Source organism: Oncorhynchus tshawytscha, linkage group LG18 (genome assembly GCF_018296145.1).
Source record: "Oncorhynchus tshawytscha isolate Ot180627B linkage group LG18, Otsh_v2.0, whole genome shotgun sequence".
Lineage (NCBI taxonomy): Eukaryota > Metazoa > Chordata > Actinopteri > Salmoniformes > Salmonidae > Oncorhynchus > Oncorhynchus tshawytscha.
Window position 1 is genome coordinate 25018247 of NC_056446.1, and position 16993 is coordinate 25035239.

Genomic DNA, 16993 nt, shown 5'->3' on the forward strand with positions numbered 1-16993 from the left:
GGATAATTACAGACAAGGACTGCGCTTCGGGCGTTTTCTCCTTCTTTGTTGTTAATGGGAGTATTTCTCAAAGTTCGCGACTGAATTTTTATTCGTATTGATTTGGCTTTGTTCTTTTCTAATACAGATAAATAGTGTCGAATTAGGTGTCTCTCTTCGTGCCAAATGTCCCCCGCTGTAAATGTTGGTTTATGCCAGAAGCGCACGGGCAGCGAGCTGCGGAGAGCTCAACCAATTAACTTTTCAGATGAAAACCCTGCACTCTAACTTCAGCTTCAATTGTGTTTACTGCGATTTATGCGTGTTATTGCAATATGTGCTGAATGTATTCTATTCGCATAAAGGGGACATATTCAACTTGCCTCTGAGTTTTAGTGCACTTGTTGCACTTCCCAAGCATGTCTGAAGGCATTTGGAGATTGTTCACTCCCTCAGTATCTTTTGTGGCAAGGAATGCTGAATGATTTTAAGGCTGAGACGGGGACAACTTTCTCAAGAAGAGGTGTCCGTCAGTAGTCAGACAATTGCGTATGGTCACGGATCAAAACATTGCGCCAACGGCAATACTTCATAACCATAGACATAATGGAGGGCCAAGGCGACCAGGCAGCCGCCTCGGTAGAACCCGACACGGACATAGCAGTGTGTGACAGTTTCTCCCTACTTGAACCCGAGGCGGACGGCGCAGTCTCTGACAGTTTCTCCCAACTATGGACAGACGTGATGGGGATGCTTGTAAGTTTGTGGGCCGGTTTGGGGGAGGGGAGACAGGAAGGTAACAACCAACTGAGAAAAGCTTTTAACTGTGTCCCTCCGAGGGGGACCCACGTTGCTCATTTAGTGGTTGTGTATTGATACTTGTTAACATGTAAATCACGTCCCAAAACAACAACGCAAGGGAAGCTGGTCTATTTCTCAAAGCGACAAGCGCAAAGTTTACATTCCATCCTCAGTGCCCAACATATGGCTTTGGCATTCGGGTCATTTCCCTTCTTCAACCTGTTCCCGAGGAGCTTTGTTTTTGAGGTGATCCGATTTCAAAGCAACCTGGAATCCAGTGAAAATGGTATGTTGCTCTTGAGTTTAAAAATGACCTGTTTGTGTGCTATCTTCCTAGTCTGGTGCACTTGAGCTGCGAAGATGGAATTATGCTTGTCTGTTGTTTCAGGCAGAGGTAACAAGTAGCCTCCATTACAATTCGTTGATTAAACTTCATTGTTGTGTTGGTTACATTGTTACAACATTGTAACTGCTCATGTTGTTTTAGGAGAGTGGAGCTCCTGTGTGTTCTATGAGGGCCCCATGCCAAAACACTTGTTGTTGTGTTTTGTTGCTGTGATGGAATGCTACTTTGGAAAGGTTATGATGGAAAAATTGTTGCAAATTGCATTGATTGAAATATTGTCAGTCCTGAAATGTGATGTTGTGTCGATGTGTGGCTACGTTTCTTTCTCCCTGTCATTTTCCCCCAAGCTTTAAGTTTAGCTTGTTAGTCCCTTATCAGTGCACACCTCCTAGCACCTTGAACTCAATTGGCACTGGTTTGACAACAATATCACTTTGATATCCAGCAATTGGAGTTGTAGCCAAGGCCCTGTGTCCCCAGGGAGGCTTCCCCAGGGAGGCTTTCAATGTTGTATGCCAAAATGCAATCTTGTCAGTCCTCAATCCACATAGGCCTATACCAATCCACATCTTCCCAAAGTGCATGGCAAATCTTGCAATTAAGATATGGTAAAGATTACACTAATCAACATAATCACTTTTGCCTCTTGTTCTTTGTTTAGGGGCCAGGGTGACATGGTCATCTTGATTGTACAGATGTGTGTGGGCCATCTGATCTGAGTGATCAATAGAGTTCATGTCTTTTCCCATGTAAATGGTGGGTCATTTGAAGATCAACGTGTTTATTTGATCTGGACTGGTTCAGTAGATGAATGGAGTGTGAATGGGCCTAATACAGAGGACAGAGACAGACGTGTGTGTGTGTGTGCGTGTGTGTGTGTGTGCGTGCGGGCCTGTGTGTGTGTGAGAAACGGAGATGAGTGTCCTAGCCTTTGACTCTGGGTGAGAGACCTGGGACTCCAGCCATGCAATTTAACATTTTTATTACACTGGATGCAAATGTCTATCAGTGCTCTCATCTTTGACGCCTTTCCTCTGCTTGCAGCTGGACACACACACACACACACACACACACACACACACACACACACACACACACACACACACACACACACACACTAGACAAGTGTGACACCTCCTTCATAGGTGACAGCAAGCCTTTCACACATCCTCCTCCATCACAGATACCTGAGAATGGGTCTTTTGGTCTGAAGGATGTTTTGTTACCAGTAATATCATTATGATGTCACAGGAGAGAGACACGACTCTGATTTAATGTCCCTCATATTCCCTCATACTCAGGTTTTTGAGTCAGGTAAACAGAATTTGTTAATGGAAGAGAGCATTTTCTTCCACTAGGCTTGGGCTTAAATCGCAACACCGTGCTATACTCCTGCCCAGTGGCACTCACATCTGTAGCCATGAAGTTTTTTAAAAGGCTGTTCATGGCTCACATCAACACCATCATCCCAGAAACCCTAGACCCACTCCAATTCGCATACCACCCCAACAGATCCACAGAGGAAGCAATCTCCATTGCATTCCACACTGTCCTTTCCCAACTGGACAAAAGGAGCGCCTACGTGAGAATGCTGCTCATTGACTACAGCTCAGCATTCAACACCATAGTGCCCGCTTATCACTAAGCAAAGGAACCTGAGACTGAACACCTCCCTCTGTAACTGTATCCTGGACTTCCTGACGGGCTGCCCCCAGGTGGTGAGGGTAGGCAACAACACATCCGCTACTCTGACCCTCAACATGCAGGCCCCTCAGAGGTATGTGCTTAGTCCCCTTCTGTACTCCCTGTTCACCCACGACTGTGTGGTTGCGCATGACTACAACACCATCATTAAGATTGCGACGACACGGCGGTGGTAGGCCTGATCACCGACGACGATGAGACAGTCTATAGGGAGCAGGTCAGAGACTTGGCAGTGTGGTGCCAGGACAACAACCTCTCCCTCAACGTGAGCAAGTCAAAGGAGCTGATCATGGACTACAGGAAAAAGAGGACTGAGCACACCCCCATTCACATTGACTGGGTTATAGTGGAGAAGGTTGAGAGCTTCAAGTTCCTTGGTGTACACTTTACTAAGGACCTATCATGGTCCAAACACACCAACACAGTTGTGAGGAGGGAACAACTATGCCTATTCCCCCTCAGGAGCCTGAAAAGATTTGACATTGGTCCTCAGATCCTCAAAAAGTTTTACAGCTGCACCATCGAGAGCATCCTGAGTGGTTTCATCACCGCTTGGTATGGCAATTGCTCAGCATCTGACCACAAGGTGCTACAGAGGGTCGTGCGTATGGCCCAGTACATCAATGGGGCCAAGCTTTATGCCATCCAGGACCTCTGTAACATGCAGTGTCAGAGGAAGGCCCTAAAAACTGTCTATGAATCCAGCCACCCAAGTCATAGACTGTTCTCTCTGCTACCACATGGCAAGCAGTACCGGAGCGCCAAGTCTAGGACCAAAAGGCTCCTGAACAGCTTCTACCCCCAAGCCATAAGACTGCTGAACAGTTAATCAAATGTCTACCAGGACTATTTACATTGACCCCCTTATTTTATTCTTATTTCTTATTTATTTTTGCACTGATTCTTTTGCACATGCTTGATATACACTCACTGGACTCTAGGGCTTTCCTCATTTAGTCGACTGGTCGATTGTTTGGTCAATAGGCTGTTGGTCGACCAAATATTTTTTAGTTGAGGAGTGGCAAATATACACTACCGTTCAAAAGTTTGGTGTCACATAGAAATGTCCTTGTTTTTGAAAGAAAAGCAACTTTTTTGTAAATTGAAATAACATTAAATTGATCACAAATACAGTGTAGACATTGTTAATGTTGTAAATGACTATTGTAGCTGGAAACGGCTGATTTTTAATGGAATTTTCTACATAGGCGTACAGAGGCCCATTATCAGCAACCATCACTCCTGTTTTCCAATGGCACGTTGTGTTAGCTAATCCAAGTTTATCATTTTAAAAGGTGAATTGATCATTAGAAAACCCTTTTGCAATTATGTTAGCACAGCTGAAAACTGTTGGTCTGATTAAAGAAGCAATAAAACTGTCTTTCTTTAGACTAGTTGAGTATCTGGAGCATCAGCATTTGTGGGTTCACTTATAGGCTCAAAATGGCCAGAAACAAAGACCTTTCTTCTGAAACTCTTCACTTGGTACCTGTACCCCTTGTATATAGCCTCGTTATTGTTATTCAAATCAAATCCAACTTTATTTGTCACATGTGCCTAATACAACAAGTATAGACTTTACCATGAAATGCTTACTTACAAGCCCCGAAACCAACGGTGCAGTTCAAGAAAGAGTTAAGAAAATATTTACCAAATAAATGTAAGTTAAAAAATTATAAAAAGTTACACAATAAAATAAAAATAATGAGGCTATATACAGGCGTACCGGTACCGAGTCAATGTGCGGGTGTACAGGTTAGAGGTCATTTGTACATGTAGGTAGGGGTGTGTTACTGTTTTTCCTTTAGTTTATTTATCACATTTCTCTTTGCCTTGTTGAAATATAAAGTAATGACTGTGCTAAATCCCAGAAACCACATGTTATGTAATTTCCTTTAGAAGTACAGGCTGTAAGTGACTGGAAATGGTTTGAATACTACAGCACAGCTGCCAACACTCCACCTTATATCTGTGCTGTTTCAGTCAGTATTTCTGTAGAAGTAATCACAGGGCCAACAATATGGTCATTGTTCAATCCCCAGTGTTTATGAAACCTTTCCAATTCAAAGGCCTCAGCACAATAGATTCCCAATATTTTTGGCAACAAAATGGCCGTGCTATATTTAGTTTGTTGTCAGTACGTAATGCTTTTCTATGGCCTTTGTCTCTGGGGCCCTACATGAGAATGCCCTTTTGAGTAAGCCTGTGCCTGAGCCTATTGAAACATCTGAACACTACTGTTACAGATTAGTAAAGCCATTTGGGTTGCAGCTTCTCAGTAACCAATGAATGTGAAGTCTACATACCAAGTCTTTTCTGACATGCACCTAATCTACCTAATTTGGTTGTATGACTACAGATGATGGAGGACCTTTATTTGAAAGGAAAAAACAAAAACTTGCGGACACTCGGGCCTCCATGGAATGAGTTTGACACCCCTGCACTACAAGTTTTATATTTCCTGCATTGCAGGAAAGTACTCCTGTAACAGGTTGATCAAATGAAGGTCCAACACCTGAAGTCCACCACTCTACTGTTGATTGTTTCACTACAGTTCTAACTACATTAGAGAGTCCTGGGTACAGAAGGTAATTACCAGGGAGTGAATTGAAATTCCAGTTCAAGAATGAGTTAATTTAATTATAATGTATCGTAAACCTATTAATGGCCATGCAGTGACTAGGTGATTCATCGTTCATCATAGTTAACTCAAGCGTGGAGGTCTGTGGTCCTGTGTCATGCCTGTAGTGATATTGCTAGGAGCCCCTCTGCCTGAGGTTAAACCACCGCTAGGAATGTGTTTAATGAGAATACCTTTGTGAACCTGTCATTTATTTGTGGTTACAACAGGGTAAACATAGACCTAAGCCAATTAACAATCTGGGGCTGTTAAGGGATGAATAACTGTTGCATTATGGGTGCATGAGCATCTCGGCTGTTTGAACAGGGTTAGTAGACTGGAGCCGACCCAACTCTGGTTCTTTGAAGAAATGAGGTTTCAGCAAGTCCTTAAATCGGATCTGACATTTTTTTGTAGGATGTGCATGTTATTATTCTTGTATCTAGCTTTCCATAAATAATGTTAAAAGGCAGCATGCCATGTATAACATTTCCACAGTGTTAGTGTGTATGGGTGCAGGTGTGTATGGGTGGATATTTGGAAGTACCAGTCCTCAACAGCATAAACACAGTACACACCTTTAGTACCTCCCTCTGCAAACGGAGCAGTTAGTTCAAACAGTGATTTTGCTCTATTCCGCTGCGTCAGCTTCTAATTCAGGGGTGTCAAACTCATTCCATGGAGGGCCTAGTGTCTGCTGGTTTTTTCAATAAAGACCTAGACAAGGTGAGGGGAGTTCCTTACTAATTAGTGACCTCATCAATCAAGTACGAAAACCCGTAGACACTCGGCCCTCCATGGAATGAGTTCGACATGTACTCTAATTTGAGCACATATCTGGACAGCTGACAGTCCTCCTCTGTATTCCCTATCGGTATTCTCAAATGGCTCTCTCATCCCAATCTGCATGGATGTCTGCCTCAAAGTTAAGTATCAGGAAGACATTTTGTTACATTTGAGGAAATAGTATATTTAAAGGTTTTCAGACCTCCGTACAGTATGAGTGGGTTCTGTCTCCCATCTCAAGGGCTTGTTGATACTTTCCTTCTACCCAGCCTTTGATATGTTTTATTAGTGAGCCTATTCAGCCCAAATGTATTTTGAAACTGTGTCTGTGGCAACATATGGTCAACTTAAAAGAAACCTCAATTTGTTTAAAGAGTGTCTCCTCCTCCAATATAGCATTGTGTAGTTGCTGAGCTGTCCGCCTCCGTCTCAGCACCCCTCTGTCCTAGCCCAGCCTTAGTAAAGCCACAATAACCCTGGTCCAACCTAGGTTTGCCACATTTGAGCCTAGGATGGCCAGCTCAGCTCAGATCTCCCCTCCCAGTCAGGGGCCAGGCAGGGCTGGCAGGTGTTTTTCTCAGTGCTGTGGAGGATATCCTCAGGAAGCTCCTCTGGAGGGGGGTGGGCCTCAACTCTGCCTGGGCCTTCCTACAGCCTGGGCTGGGATGCTGGTGTAGGGGTGGGACAGGGGTATGAGCAGGTGTGGAGGCCATTCTCCCCCTCAGCTAAAGCCTGGAGGGAGGAGTGGAGTGAGGGATCGCTTACCCTCCACTGCCTTTGTAGGGAGAAGTTGTTTGGGCACCGCCAGCCTGGTCAGTCTCTTGGGTTTGGAGTCAATGTGTTCTATGATTTAGGAGGAAACATGAGCGAGGCGCTAATTCACTTACTCCTGCTTGTAATGAATCATGAAAATGATAGTGAGTGGGATAGTTTCTTTAACCGCCGCCCCAGTGTTCTGAACTGGTAACAAGTGTAACCGATCCTATCACTGTCGTTCTAGCGTTGCATCAGATACGTGATGGCCATTGTCATCTGTCACTATGCACTCCCCTAGAGGATGTCTAGCTAGTCACAAGGCAAGTCCTGACACTGACAAAAGCCTTTTGCACAGCGCGAACAGAACAGCATAACTCAATAAGCACGGAACCGGCCTCAGTATGAAAAGCAGCACTGTCTGGAATGTGTACCTAAAGCTAGGAGCAGAACAAACACGTTAGCTAGAGCGAATGGTTTAGAGACCTCTGTAATGTCTTCTGACATGACAAATAAAAGCACTGGCTTTGAGAGAGGGAGAGAGAGGGAGAGAGAGAGAGAGAGCACCAAACTATCTTGCATGCGAAGGTGGACAACATCTGTAGCAGTGAAATGCTTTGAAAGGCTGATCATGGCTCACATCAACACCATCATCCCAGACACCCTGGACCCACTCCAATTCGCATACCACTCCAACAGATCCATAGATGACGCAATCTCCATTGCACTCCACACTGCTCTTTCCCACCTGGACAAAAGGGGTGCGTGTTTAGTCCCCTCCTTTTACTCCCTGTTCATCCACAAATGTGTGGCTGTGCACGACTCCAACACTGCTCACGTCTCCAAGCAACATTAAGTTTGTAGACGACACGACAGTGGTATGCCTGATCACTGACGACAACGAGACAGCCTATAGGGAGGAGGCAAAAGACCTGGCAGTGTGGCGTTACAGAGGGTGGTGTGTACGGTCCAGTACATCACTGGGGCTGAGCTCACTGCCATCCACAACCTTTATACCAGGCAGTGTCAGAGGAAGACCCTAAACATTTTCAAAACAGCTAAATGTTCCTGAACAGCTTTACCCCCAAGACATAAGACTGCTGAACTGTTAATCAATGGTCAGTCACCTTGACTATTTGCATTGACCCCCTTTTTTTGCACTGACATTGTTGCACTGGCTCTTGGACTGACACATTCTACACTGACACTCCAAAGCACACTCACTCACCCACACACTCACATACACTACACTGACACTCCAACACACAAATACACACACACACACACACACACACACACACACACACACACACTCACAAAACACATACATATTAACGCCACACACACAAACACACACTCACACATAGACACACTTTCACACTCTTCACATATGCTGCTGCTGCTCTGTTTATTATCTCTCCTGATTGCACAGTCACTTTACCCCTACCTACATGTACATATTACCTAAATTACCTCAACTACCCTGTACTCCTGCATATTGACTCAGTACCTGTACTCCTTGTATATAACTATATATATATATATATATATATATATATATATATATATATATATATATATATATATATATATATATATTTATTGTTATTTTATTGTGTTAGTATTTACATTAATATTTTACATTTTATTTGACTTTTTAACTCTGCATTGCTGGGAAAGGGCTCATAAGTAAGCATTTCACGGTAATGTCTGCAATTTGATTTGATTTGAACATCAATTAAAAGAAAATAAATGTAGAGATTAGTACTGTAGCTAACTTGGCAGTTAGTTGTTAGCATGCGAGAGGACCCAAAAGGTCAGTGCACTGAGTTTAGCCCTGCATGCTGGCTATGGAATGTTTTAATAACTGACAGAAGGGTCTTGGTGTGCTATTTACAAAGGGGAAGTTATTTCAGCTGAGTGTACATTCTTGCTACTTTTGTTGTTTTCTTTGCCTCAGAAAGCACAGAAAGATCAGCTTGCTTGCTCATGAGGTATTTGTCCTCATAGACTACCACTGAGCGCTCTGGGATATCAGGACCTTGAATCCATCCAGGATAAGTGTTGAATTGCAACACTCAGGAGATTCCCCTAGATTTCAATTCAAAGAACTGAACAGTAAAGGTTTGCAGCTCCGGCACAATGAGAGCACAGAGTTAATGTTTCAGCATGTCTGTTTAGATGGGATTGAAGAGCACAGAGTTAATGTTTCAGCATGGCTGTTTAGATGGGATTGAAGAGCACAGAGTTAATGTTTCAGCATGGCTGTTTAGATGGGATTGAAGAGCACAGAGTTAATTTTTCAGTATGGCTGTTTAGATGGGACTGAAGAGCACAGAGTTAATGTTTCAGCATGGCTGTTTAGATGGGATTGAAGGGCACAGAGTTAATGTTTCAGCATGTCTGTTTAGATGGGATTGAAGAGCACAGAGTTAATGTTTCAGCATGGCTGTTTAGATGGGATTGAAGAGCACAGAGTTAATGTTTCAGCATGGCTGTTTAGATGGGATTGAAGAGCACAGAGTTAATTTTTCAGTATGGCTGTTTAGATGGGACTGAAGGGCACAGAGTGAGTTATGGTTTGCGTTTGAGCAGATTTTACTCAGAGCATACAAAGTCAATTGGCTGTTGAGTTACGGAGTGTGTTTTTGAAATGGATGTTTTGAGTGGATGGTTGCATCACCACACAGCTACTTACATCTGCCTGATAAGGAAGGTGTTTCTGGGTCATCATGGGGCATGCCCTTGTAACGTTAAGGCCTATGACATGTAGAGAATAGCCATGCATTACTGTTCAGCAGTGGCCCAAGGATGTCTCCCAGATGCCATGGATAATACTGTTGCACCACCACCCCCTACCCTCCCAGTGTGGTCACATTGAGAATGACAGGAATTCTATGGTTAATTAATTAGCTGAGCAGAGGTCAGCAGGACCCCATGTCACCCCCTACAGTTCCTCATGTCCTTATATGTTACTCACCCATGGGTCTAGATTCCAGTCTGAACACTCTCTCCTATACCTCTCTCTGTCAATGGAAAATAGAGAATATTCTCATGTGGAATCATGGACTGAAACCTCTAAACCTATGGCTGTTAGTCAGACATGTATTTCAAAGTATACTGCAGAATTATTCATATAAACAGTCCCTGTAAGCTTAGAGACAGTAAACCATGAGCCAAGTCATGTCAGTCAGGTCAGTCCTCCCACTAGTGGTTTAGAATAACAAACTCCAGCCTCAAGAGTTTTTTACTGGAAAGCCTCACAGCATTCCCTCCAAGCCATTGGTAAGAGCATTGTTCCGTAAAGTCTTGAAGTAAAGTGAGGAGATTGGACCTGCCCCTAAAGTGTTGGCACTGTGTTCTGAAGAGGTTCGGCTGAACCTGAAATTAGGAATGGTCAGTGAGGCGAGCAAGAACAGTCTTATCTCCCTCTCTCTCTCCCTCTCTCTCCCTCTCTCTCTCATTCTCTCTCTCCTCTCCTCTCCTCTCCTCTCCCTCCTCCTCTCCTCTCCTCTCCTCTCCTCTCCTCTCCTCTCCTCTCCTCTCCTCTCCTCTCCTCTCCTCTCCTCTCCTCTCCTCTCCTCTCCTCTCCTCTCCTCTCCTCTCTACTCTTCTCTCTTTCTTTTCCTCTCCTCTCTCTTACACCTTGGGTGTTGTCTTTTATATCCTGTTCTGACTGTGAACATGACCATTGAACTTGACTCAAGGCAGGGTGGTGCACTCTTGTATACACAGGGTGGGAGCCAAACAAGGTTTGGTCTATTGCATTATGGGTTTTTTCATCTCCATAAAACCGTTGTTGTTGTTGTTATTCCTTCCATTTTGTTTTAATTATATACACACACATACATTAACATAATTTTTAGTGATGCACCGATATGACATTTTTAGCCGATACCAATATCCGATATTTTCCTTGCCAAAAAAAAACGATACCGATACCGATAAGCATTCTAGTACAGTTAAATTGTTAACACACACACGGACGCAGCGGTCTAAGGCACTGCATCTCAGTGCAAGAGGCGTCACTACAGTCCCTGGTTCGAATCCAGGCTGTATCACAATCCCGCCATGATTGGGAGTCCCATAGGGCGAAACACAATTGGCCCAGTGTCGTCCGGGCCGTCATTTTAAATAAGAATTTGTTCTTAACTGACTTGCCTAGTTAAATAAAGGTTACACACACACACACACTGACCAAAAAGTTATTTTGTTGGCATTTGCGTATGTCCCCATTACCAGTAAAACATCATCAAAATCTATTTATTTCACTTACTTGCTGTGCTGTTTTGTTTTTAATATTTTCAGTCGTTTAATTCTGAACCAGGATTTCTATGGAACACCGTTTGGGTCTTTGACGTGTCAAATAACACTATTTGATGTGTCAAATAAGCTTGTTGACCAATCAGGACCTGAACATGACTGCACATCACATAATTATTTAACGCGTTCATACATTTTTTACATAGTTATTACACATTGATAACACCATCACTCGTATTTCATATGTCACAACGATTCATCGATACCTATGCTATGATGCTGGTAAAGTTGTCTCACGCACCTACAGAGCTGGTCATAATAAAAGCTAGCTCATTGATGGAAACAATGTTCTTCGCCAAAAACATAGCAAAACGACATCTGTTTCAGTAGCTATATAGTTAGCAAGCTAACTATGTAGCTGTAGCTAGGTGTCATCTAAAATAACCCTCATTTATAAGACAGTTCTTATTTGATTAATGGGTATCGGACCTTTCTATGTGAAGCTAGCCACAGTAAGGATTAGCCACAATAGTGGACTTTGCGGTTAGCCTTCAAAATAAAAGTATTGCACAGTTCTACTAGTTATATTCATTTGCATCACTGTCAATTACGTACTTTTATTTTGAATGCAAACCGCAAATTCCACTATTGTGCCTAATCCTTATTGTGGCTAGATTCACAACACATAACCCGGTCCGGGCGATCCTCACTAGCCAGATGAAGCTAACTGACTGCTTATAACGTTAACTTATAACGTTAACTGAAGTTCAATTTCAATAGGCGAGCAACAAGTGGCAACCTAGCTTATACTTACTCACAAGGATTCCTAAATCATTGCTAGGAATAATGAAGGACTGCAGTTTCTACTGGTCATTGCTTTCAGGCTGGTTGTATTGGTGCTAGCTAGGTATCAAGCTAAAGCTAGCTACCCCAGAAGTTGGGGTCAAACAAATTATGCTTTATTACCAACGCGGTATTGTAAATATCATTCGTGGCCGGTGTTTGCTTGTTTGCAGACTTTTTTGTACAGCTCTGACAGTGCTACTGTATCTTTTTTGACATGCAAAGACCCAAACGGCGTTCCATAGTATGTATGTCGTGTAGCTAATAGCAGTGACGCTATTACTGTGTAACTCTGGTAGGTCAACATCTGAAAAATAGCGCACTTGATAGTGTGTACCGGTGCTCAGTCAGCGAAAGCCAACATCACCCACGACAGAGAAAGGCTGATTGTCAAGGACAACGAATTCCATTATCTTGGCTTTAATAGATTTCGCCTTTGAGTTGTTGCTCTGAAATTTTCTTACTCTTTCAAATGACTGCTTGATCCACACAGCAGACATTGTTGCACGTGTAGCGCAAAATTTTACATGGCATCATTAACCTACGTTATAAACGGTGGATTTGACATTGTTTTTTTTTACCCCTTTTTTCTCCAATTGGTAGTAGTTACGGTCTTGTCTCATCACTGCAACTCCCGTGCGGACTCGGGAGAGTGCGTCCTCCGAAACACAACCCAACCATACCGCACTGCTTCTTGACACAATGCCCATCCAACCCGGAAGCCAGCCACACTAATGTGTCGGAGGAAACACCGTACACCTGGTGACCTGGTCAGCGTGCACTGCGCCCAGCCCACCACAGGAGTCGCTAGTGCGCGATGAGACAAGGATATCCCTGCCGGCCCTAACCCAGACAACACATCGTGCGCCGCCCCATGGGCCTCCCGGTTGCAGCCGGCTGCGGTAGAGCCTGGACTCGAAACCAGAAACTCTGGTGGCACAGCTAGCACTGCAATGCAGTGTCTTAGACCACTACGCCTCCCGGGAGGCCACTGACATTGGTTTTTAACATCAGTGTTAAACTACACATCGGGCCAATACCGATGTTGGCGTTTTTAGCTAATATCGTTCGATTCCGATTTGTTCACCGATATATAGTGCTTCCCTAATCATTTTAGGACACTCAGATTTTCAACGGGTGGTTTAGCCTGCTAGCCTAACAGACACAGACCCCAGGGTTGTTGTTGTTCGGATAAAGCAAAGAGTAAAGTCTTCTCCATAGCCTCTGTGTTAGATAAAGGCTGTCTCCCCAACCTACAGATGTTTTACCCCCTCCAACCCCCAGCCTCCCCATTCAATACCTCGTCACAAATCACCCCTGTCCACTGGCTCCATACCCCCTCAGTACCCCCCTCACACTGCCATATGGACTATTGTTATCACATTCCTTCACTCCCACACACACACAAACGCACACTCACTCTCGCATACACAATCACTTACAATAAACAGACACATAGTCAATCAATCACTTCCATCTTTTTTTCTAACATCTTTTTTAATATTTTTTTTTTACCTTAACTGACTTGCCTAGTTAAATAAATAACCATTTATTTATTTAACTAGGCGGCCTAGGAACAGTGGGTTAACTGCCTTGCAGAACGACAGATTTTTACTTTGTCAGCTCTGGGATTCGATCTTGCAACCTTTCGGTTACTGGCCCAAAGCTCTAAACACTAGGCCGTCCCTTGTCAACTTGTCATTGTCTCATTGACACATGTGCATACAAGCTGTCCGTTATGAAGTGGGCCCCCAGTCTGGCTCCCAGTCATTCTCCCAGTCAGGCTCCAATTCAGGCTCTTAGTCAGGCTCCCAGCTGTGTAGAGGCTGATTGATGGGCTACATGAGCTCATGGTAGGAGAGGAATTCCAGGTATGCTACACACACACTGGCCCCCCTGAGAGGAACACTGCAGTAAGGAAAGACCTAGCACTGCAACAGCACTGTAACAACACTGTAACAGCACTGTAACAACACTGTAACAGCACTGTAACAACACTGTAACAACACTGCAACAGCACTGTAACAGCACTGTAACAACACTGTAACAGCACTGTAACAACACTGTAACAGCACTGTAACAGCACTGTAACAGCACTGTAACAACACTGTAACAGCACTGTAACAACACTGCAACAGCACTGTAACAGCACTGTAATAACACTGTAACAACACTGTAACAACACTGCAAAAGCACTGTAACAACACTGTAACAGCACTGTAACAACACTGCAACAGCACTGTAACAACACTGTAACAGCACTGTAACAACACTGTAACAGCACTGTAACAGCACTGTAACAACACTGTAACAACACTGCAACAGCATAAACACTGTAATAACACTGCAACAGCACTGTAACAGCACTGTAACAACACTGTAACAGCACTGTAACAGCACTGTAACAACACTGTAACAGCACTGTAACAGCACTGTAACAGCGCTGTAACAGCACTGTAACAACACTGTTACAACACTGCAACAGCACTGTAACAGCACTGTAACAACACTGCAACAGCTGGAGTTGTGACTAAGATGTTTACCCAGACATGGACAGTTTGTTTTATAGACCCAGAAAGGTAATGAACTGTCACTAAATATCTGCCTGAGTTGTAATCAGGCGTTCTACATGGACAGATACACTGACTGCAACTCTAGTATCTGGGTCTGTCTGTCACCCTCTTGGACATGGTTGTGCCATGTTTCTGGGGATTAGGCAGTACTGTAGCTAGTCTCTAATAAGAGTGTGCTTCTCTCTCTGAGTGAGGAATGTGGGGAGACACGTGTCTGCTCTCTGCCCAGAGAGTGAGAGAGTGCTTCCATAGGGAATCTCAGCCACCTCTAACCATATGTCACAGTCTGGACGTAGCTAGAGTTACGAAGAAGTATTCTATGGTGGGAGGAGGAGTGAGTGGAGGAAAATAAAGCTGAACAATCTGGATTTTTGACACGGGGCCTCTGTCTGTCTAGAATGTATTTCAATATTCTGTTGTTAATGTGGAATGCATTACCGATGGGTGATGGTGGGATTCACTTCAGGTTTGTGTTTTTCCACAGTGTGGACTAGTTTGTTGTTTTCATCCTCAATGTTGTTTTGGAAAGCCCTCTCAGAAGAAGCCCCTCTCTCTGCCTTCCCAGGGTGTGTGTGTGCGCGTCTGCCCGGAGTTTATGTGTGTGTGTGGCACACTGCCTCCACAGTACCCCATTCATCCCATGTTGGCATAGAGATACTGGGTCCTGTTTAGAGGACCACAGAGAGAGACAGAGACAGACTAAGACTGAGAGAGACCGTTCACTCCTCGCAGAGTGACTCAATGCATGCTGACCACTCACCAAACCAGGCACTGACTAGATCAACACTAATGAATATTGAACGATTGGCCATCACTGCAGTGGTTGTCAACATACACAGCACCGAGTAGTTATGAGTCCAAGCACCATAGAGAGACGCTTCTCAAATCTTCTCAGTGAAAGATGTTTCCGTTACTCTCCAACCCCAGTCAGTTAGTAGTACAGTTGCCCCTTCGCTAAGCCCCACCACAGAATATTGGGCAACCAATCGCAGCGCTCCAATGTATAGCAACTGTCATTGAGTCTGACACCTTAGACAAGCTCACATTTCAAACGCATGAAAGTCAATGAGCGCTATGGCAAAACTGTGAGTTTTCATCAAAAAGTAGCTAAATTGTTTAAAGGTTTACTTGCTACTGTGATTCCTGAAATGCAGAACCTGCAGTTTGTTAATAAAAAATATATACTTTTGTTTTATTTGCTAGCTCAGCTGGTTAGCTAGCTCTCAGTCTTACTGACCACAAAATGTTACTAACGCTAGCTAGCCACTTAATATAACAGGTTTTCTCAAAATGTTAGCTAGCTAAGTTATCTATATTATGAATACAACTATAATCTGCTGTCGACATCAGGATACGACTTGAGAAAACTAGTTAAAACCCAAAATGGTAAGTAGTAGATTTAACTGCATGACAGGCCATTCAGAGCCATCTAGTGCATAGCCACACTAATGACAGTCCATTCAGAGCAATCTAGTGCATGGCCACACTAATGACAGTCCACCACAACATACCCGATAGGGCTCCTGATTAATAAGGGGTAGTCTGTGTTTAATTTGATTGTGTATTAAAAACACAGTTTGAGATCGTTGCGAGAGGTTTTCTCCAGTAGTTTGAGTGGGGAATGGAGCTTCTTGGGAAAATGTTGTCCAAGGTTGCAACATTAACCTAGGGGGTGGGTCTTAGTGAAGGGTCGATGGCTATGACTCTCACTCATAACCTTGGAGCGGAAACACAACCCATACATGTATGTAATTCTCCTCTGGTTTCAATGTATAGCAATGCACTAGCAGGTTCTGCTTCTTTAGTATTGATTCTACTGTTCCTCTCTGAATCTTCAACAATGTGTTTTGGGGCTAGTGTATTCTGTTGAGTAAAGTCTTTGTTATTTAGAGTGTATGAGTGACTGGAACATACTTCCTCCTTCTACCCAAACACCGTCTTCCACACAAAGACAGGAACCCAGCAGAGAGGTGACCCCCCTGGCAGGAAGAGGGTGTTTGGGGTTGGGGTTGGGGTTGGGAGAATGTCATAGCCGGGGTTTAAAGGGCATCTCTGATATGTGATTGTGTATGTTAACTGACCAAACCCAGGAAACACTCATGGTTGACCGCACACCTCCCCTCTAGCAGAGACACAAACACACTGTCCCAGACAATCTTCATCTCAACAGGAGCTTGTTTATAGGGCTTCGTCTTCCAGTACACTGATGTACTTTCCTTCTCCTTTCTCCTACCCGTTGTCCTTTCACAACAGGTCATAGCTAGTATAGGCCACAGAGCTAAAGTGTAAAGGTGCTGTAACCTCTAACCCCTCCCTCAGTAGCAC

The 16993-nt window shown here is 43.9% G+C and overlaps 1 protein-coding gene across 1 annotated transcript in view; it reads left to right on the forward strand.

Moving 5' to 3' along the window:
• The window catches only part of LOC112217780 (SAM and SH3 domain-containing protein 1-like), a 311457-nt gene that overhangs the window by 207035 nt on the left and 87429 nt on the right, over window positions 1-16993 (forward strand).